Source organism: Nicotiana tabacum, chromosome 12 (assembly GCF_000715075.1).
Source record: "Nicotiana tabacum cultivar K326 chromosome 12, ASM71507v2, whole genome shotgun sequence".
In the NCBI taxonomy this organism is placed as follows: domain Eukaryota; kingdom Viridiplantae; phylum Streptophyta; class Magnoliopsida; order Solanales; family Solanaceae; genus Nicotiana; species Nicotiana tabacum.
Window position 1 is genome coordinate 93,053,201 of NC_134091.1, and position 7,066 is coordinate 93,060,266.

At 34.5% G+C, this 7,066-nt stretch overlaps 1 long non-coding RNA gene and 1 pseudogene across 1 annotated transcript; both read right to left on the reverse strand.

Annotated features, from left to right (window-relative positions):
* Positions 1-74: 74 nt before the first annotated feature.
* LOC107816929 (serine/threonine-protein kinase 54-like) lies at positions 75-2,570 on the reverse strand (annotated as a pseudogene).
* Positions 2,571-3,921: 1,351 nt separating this feature from the next.
* On the reverse strand, positions 3,922-5,771 carry LOC107816934 (uncharacterized). The gene is made up of 3 exons (XR_001655070.2): positions 5,576-5,771; positions 4,945-5,046; positions 3,922-4,116 (listed from the first exon to the last, which is right to left on the reverse strand). It is a non-coding gene; the product is annotated as an uncharacterized LOC107816934 (long non-coding RNA).
* Between the last annotated feature and the right edge of the window lie 1,295 nt (positions 5,772-7,066).

Genomic DNA, 7,066 nt, shown 5'->3' on the forward strand with positions numbered 1-7,066 from the left:
GGTACGAATTATTTGCAGTCCAAGAAGCTGAAAAGAATTATTTGTACATAAAAATTTTAAATAATGGTCCTAAACATATACAAGACAAAACCAATCTATTGTACATTATAATCCTTTTCGTCTTATCAAGCAAAAACAACCCTGAATTTCATTTTGTGCAGCTAATTCAGATGTGTCAATTGCTTCCAACATCAGAACCACCTCCTGCATCTCTGGTCTCCTTTTGGGGTTTGCATCCCAACATTTCTTCATTATATCATCCAGGGCACTTGGGCAAGAGTTTGGTATTTCAGGTCTTCGACCCTAAGAATTTGAAGAATTAAGTTAGTTATTGCTATTTTAGCTTCAACTGAGATATGGAAAAGTGAAAAAGAAATGTACCTTGTAGACATCTGGAGAAGTTTTAGAAAGGGGAATTTGTTCAGGATATGGCATTGAACAGCTGTATATTTCCCACAAGCAAATTCCAAAACTGTAGACATCACATTTATGATCATATGGGAGACAAGCAAGAACCTACATATAAAACAAAGGCAAGAAACGATGAGATTTCACTTGAAACATAGTCGGTAATACAGAATTCACTGATCTTTTTTCTCTTTGTTATTAAAACAAAAACATCGACCTATAGAAGCACTTTAAGTACGTCGTAAATATAAGGAGTGAGGGGTATACAATCTTCGAGTCACTCGTTGTATAGTACTATCTCCGATCTGTAGTATTTATCTTTTTAGCAATCTTAATTTAACTTCAAATATTTGACATTTTGAAAAACGAAAGAATTTTTTTTAAAAAAAAAATTCAATCTTACTCTGTCAATCAGTGGAATGTTAATTACGTGAGTCGTCTTATAAATGGCAGTTTGGACAAACACTTATACATTTAATTGCTACTATATTAAGTATCTTTCTTTAAGGACAATGAAAAACCCTTATAAAGACAAATTATAATAGTACGTAGTTATAGTTTGTTTATTATCTTTTGACTAACTTGACTGAATACGCACTAAGGAAAATATAGAGAATTAAAGATGCATATAATGACATACCTCAGGAGCCATGTATCCCATGGTGCCATTTTGGCCTGTTATTTCAATAGGACAAGAAGCCTCCACTCCCAAGTCTATTATTTTTACTCTTCCTTCCTTGTCAACAAGTAAATTCTCAGTCTTCACATCTCTATGAACTATTTTCTGTGAGTGAAGGTAACTCAACCTACATAGGGATAAAGAGAAAAAAAAATGTTACTATTTCAGAATAATTGGTCTGTACATGCACCAGTTTAAAATAAGTGTCTTAGAACATGAGATTTTTGGGAAGGAAGTTCATAAAGCTAAACAGATATGAAGATGAAAGTATATAATTATATATATGTATTACCCTTTTGCAACATCCAATGCTAGTTGAATGCAGAGGTAACTTCTTGATGTGTTTTTTAATGAGGTAGGATTTGAGAGTGCCTCCAGGAACATATTCTACCACAATGCAATATCCATCCTTCGTTGGACGCCGTTGGCCATTTGCTGATTTGAGTTTAATTTCGGGCACGCTCTCCCTCGAAGCTCCGATTAACTGAAGAAAAAGGGTTTGACATTTGTTAGGTGAAAATCAAAGAGAAAATCAATCATATACGTGAAGATGCGTGTTTAAGACACAATTAAGTAAATAATGTCGCGCTCTTCCTAACAGTTTAAGTTTTTAAGTGAGATAGTCGCACACTTCAACAGTGTATCAGATGAACTAGTTCTTATATAATTAAGTAAATATAAGCTTTTAGATTTTGACAGCTTAAGTTTTTAAACGAGATGGTTACAAACTTCAATAAGTTGAAACACATGAACCGACTCTAAATTCGCCCCCAAATATACTAAATGAAAAATATTACTCGGAATAAATACAGATGAAGAAATATAGGAGGAAAAGAAGTTTGAATTACGTACCTTAGCAATATTTGGGTGATTTAGCTTGTACCATATAGAAACATCTTGCGTGAAAGCCTTCGTTACTGTAGCCCTTCTATCTTCATCTCCCAATCAAGTATTTTAACTGGAAGAGCGTAATATTAAAATGACAATAAAGTCAACCTAGCTAGAAAAGAACGTATAACGTACAAAAACAAAACTTCGGATTTTCTAGCTGAACATCAAGAGGACCCAAATGAAGACAAAGCTTTATTACACTTTGTTTGTCGGCTGCTCTTTCAATTTGGCTATGTAATGTCACATATTCTTTCTGAATTTAAGGAGGAAAAAATTATAAAAGAGAGAATGTTGCAGGAAAACTATTAGGGTTTTGGTATAGTCTGTAGATGAGCATTAGAGCTGTGAAGAATTAAATGGAATATTTTAGGGTTTGGTACATTCCCTTTAGGCTATAGAGCAAAGATGAAAGTGTCATAAAAACTAATCTATTGTTTATATAGATCCTAGTAGACGAGTTAAATGATGGTCTATTTCACAGCTTAAGCAAATAAAAACGTTCTTGGACTGGAATTATAATCCCTTTTCCCTGTTTTGCAGATGACATTATATTGTTCACCAGTGGTAACAGAAAATCATTGAAGAGGATCATGAGAGCTTTGGGAACTTATGAGGATGTTTCTGGGCAGAGAATAAACAAGCAAAAAAGTTCTATCATATTACATCCCAATGCAAGCTCAAGAAGGATAGACAGAGCTACTAGGTTGACTGGAATGAAGAAGGAAAACTTTCTTTTCAAATATCTTGAATGCCCCCTATATTTGGGAAGGAAGAGAATATCAACATACTCAGGCATGATTGAAAAAATTCTAGCAAGGACTAGAGGAAGGAATAATAAGTTCCTCTCAGCTGGAGGTAAAAGTATCCTTATCAAACATGTGTTTCAAGCCATGCCTTCTCATTTATTATCTGTTATGAATCTCTCCCTTACTGTTTTTTAGAACGATTGAGAATGAGCTTAATAGATTCTTCTGGAGTGATGCTGATGGTTCCAAAATGTACCATTGGTCATCATGGGATAATCTCTCTTACCCTTTTAGTGAAGGCGGGGCTAATTTTAGGAAACTCACTAATGTTAGCAAGACATTCACTGCCAAACAATGGTGGAGGTTTAGGACTATGGAATCTTTGTGGTCTCAATTCTTGAGAGCTAAATATGTCAGAAATCTCACTTGGTTAGAGTTAAATGGAGAAAGGGTCAATCCCACAATTGGAAAGCTATGTGTGATATTAAGACTCTAGGTCCTCTCCATAAGCTCCTCCCCTCCAACTTTACTCCTGGGAGAATATGCATCAAGGATGTTTTCAATCACTACAAGAAATCAACTTTATTGTGGCGACCAAAGTCGCTACAAAATCCCTAATAGTCACCGCTAAAAGGTATCAGTGGCGACTTTTGTATTACCACAAGCACAACCGTAACTGAAGGTTATTTGTGGCGACATCTAAAGTTGCCGCTAAAAGAATATATTTTGTGGCGACATAGTTGCCACAAAAGGTTGGAAAAAACGCTATAAAAAATTGTTCCATAAGAACAAATATTAGATGGGTCGCCACTGTATACACCTTTAGCAGCGACTAGCATCGCCACAATAATATTTATGTTCAGTGGCAACATTGTGTCTCCACTATAAATGTCTTTTAGTAGCGACAGGCGTGGCCACAAAATATTTAACCATAAAAGGCACAACGTTTTCTGTAGCGACTAAAGTCGCTGCAAAAGAAATAAACCTACAGTGACAACTTTTATATCGCAACAATTACTAATTTTTTGACAAAACTATGTCGCTACTAAAACTTATTTTCTCAGCAATTATAACGACCAAAATTATATACATTTCCATGCCTGTAGGAACCTAATTCTCTAAAATTTCATATAGAGATATTCATATCAATTGACTATCAATATTAAAGCAATCAATAGTGTTTGACAAACACCAAAAGAATTTCTCAAGCCGAATATTATAAATATTATCATTACTAAAAAGTCAATTACATATATACTACCCGACACTTCAATTGTGCATTGTAATTGTACGCATATACATATCCCAAAAAAGACAAAATATTAAGTGCCTTGTAACTGCTCCTTGCTCGACACCATCCTTGAACGATACCACTGTTTAAGTGCCTTGTCCCTGCTAGACAAAAGTAATATATATAAGGAACATAATGAGATTTGTTATATCCAACTACTCTCAAAATTCTAAGAATTTTCAATCTATGTTCTTGAACCAAAGGTCTTGGTTCAGGTAAGCCTGGTTTACAGCCTAAATATTACTACTCAAACAGTCATATTATCTTGACAATGATGAGGCCACAAATGCAACTTAAAAGGCTGGACTACCAACCTAGAACAAAGCTAAACTAAGACAAGTGACATACCACAACTACTATCAAAATTCTAAGACTTTTCAATCTATGTCAAAGGAAAGCCAGAAGTTGCTTGTGACTTTGTGTACTAAAAAGCAGCTTAACAATTCCAAAAGTTGTCTGGACCAAAAAGCAAGATTTAGGACAACATAAGAAGCTGTTCTTTTGTCCATGCACTTTCCCCTAACACAGTAAATATTTTCTGCTTAATTAATTGACAATCAATTTAAAGAAAATTGAGAATCCATAGCATTTCCCGATATTATTCAAACATTCACTGAAACGAGGAAAAACATTCTTTTACTGCAACATACTATTGTTATTATACAATACTACTGCTAAGTATTGCTACTGAAATGAAGAGTGCCACACTTCTGCATCAAAATTTTGAAAAGCATTAAAGATTGCAAGATACATGATATGTTCATTTTAGCCAAAAGTTGTTTTGCCTGAAGAAAATCTGCAGAAACTTAAACTATTAAAAGAACATGACCTAGAAAATCTACTAATTTAGGCACATAACCATACAAGAACAAAATAAGAATGGAATGTCGACATGTAAAAGGTCTCTCAAGAAGAAGCTTTTAACTTACCCACAAAAAGAAATAGTTGAGATTCTGTCAAGACCGAGAATCGACAATAACAACACCAAATAGGCTTCAAACGATTCTTTCTGTGTGATTTTTTTTGTATTCCTGTAGATTATATCAAATGGCTGAGAGAAATTCGAGATGAAATCTGAAAATACAAATGTGAAATCGCTGAAACAATATCCGCTGAAATAATTTTTCTACTTTTATCTCTTTCATCAATTAATGATAAGCAAATAACACATTAAAAAAACTGAGGCTTTGTTGGCTTGTTGCAGTTTCATGAAAACATTGATATACCCTAAAATAAATGAGAATGCACAGTACAATTAATGATCTGTTTGAGGTATTGGATGAAAAAAGAACAGAACAAAAACGAATAGAAGCAATATCCCTAACTACATGTTGAAAATTTTGTCTTACAAAATCATTATAAAAAAACCCAAATGTAAATATATCTTACATAAATCAATATGGGTTTTCAGTTAGACATATGATAGTAACAAAATAAGAAGGTTTTTAGTTAGATTATGGAAGAGAAATCGTTCGTTCCATTGTACCTCCACGAAATCGATTACAGCAAAGCAAATTCTTTCCCCAAAGAAAAACGAAAAGATTAGGGATTTTAACATACCTGAAAAATGACATTCACATTTTGATTTGAGGGATTTCGATTTGGGTGAGATTTTAGCAGAAGAGTACTGATTTCTAGAGAGAGGACCCGAGTTTTGTGAGCTTTCGTTCTTCACTCTTCGATCTGTTCGAGAGTGTTTAATTAGGAGAGAGAGATCTATTTTTATTTTTTTTATTATTTTAAAAGTGAATAGGAGCCCAGCTGCAAGAAAATATGGATATTTATTATCTGTGGCGACTTTTAAAGTCGCTGCTAATAATATAACTGTTGTAGCAATAAGGTTGCTGCTAAATGTCGGCACTAATTATCCAATTTCTTGTAGTGAATGGACAAGTTTGGGATTGGGATGTTTGTGGGGGCATTAATGATTTTATGAAAGATCACATCCTCAAGATGCAGATTGATTTGAATAATGAAGAAGACATGCCTATTTGGACGGGGAGTACTTCAGGTCTTTTTTCAGTGGGGAATGCTTGGAACATAATGAGAAAAAATAGGAATGAAAATTATTTACTGGATAAGCTTTGGCATAAAACCCTGCCCTTTAAGATGTCATTCATCTCATGGAGGATTTTACTTAATAGAATCCCTAATGATGATATTGTCTCTAGATTTAGCAATACAGGTGTCACTATTGTAGGGCTCCTCAACCTGAATCGATTCATCATGTGTTTGTCAATGGTTACTTTGCCAAGTCAGTGTGGAAACACTTTGGAGAGTTCTTTGGTATCACCGGGCAATTTCACTCTGTTCAACATGCACTTACTTTCTAGTGGAATTTTGCTTCGTGCAATCCTGTTTCTGCTTTCTTGACAAAAATTATTCCTATAATTATTATTTGGGAACTTTGGAAAGCTAGGTGTTGTAGTAGATATGGTAATCAAACCTTTTCTTCCCAAATTACTTTTTCAAATCTCTCAAACTATTCTTATTATTGTTAGGCTTCATTTTTTAAACTTTAAATATGATCTTTCATGGATTGAACTAACCCATATTGTAGACAAGAAGATGTTTTATAAACTGTGCAGGGCCGTCTATTGGATCAAACCTGCAAGTAGATTTTTCAAACTAAACAGTGACGGGAGTCATAAAAATAGCATTTGTGGAGGAGGAGGAATAGTCAGAGACGCTCAAGAAAGAATGATCATGGCTTACTCTGTCCCCTTTGGAATAGGAACTAGCAACGAAGCCGAAGCCATGGCCTTGCTTTTTGGAATTCAGTGGTGCGTGCAACATGGTCATACTAGTTTGGAACCGGAAACTGACTCAATACTTCTCATGTATTGGATTAAGTATGTCTACAAAATCCCATGGAAGCTAGCTACCATAGTCAAAGAGATTAGAAGTGCCCTGGGAACCATTACTTGGACTATTTAACATTGCTATAGAGAAGCTAATCAAGTGGCGGACACCCTTGCTACAATGAGTCATACACAGCAAAATGAATTAATTTACTCTTCCTTTTACACCCTTGCTACGATTAACATGGAC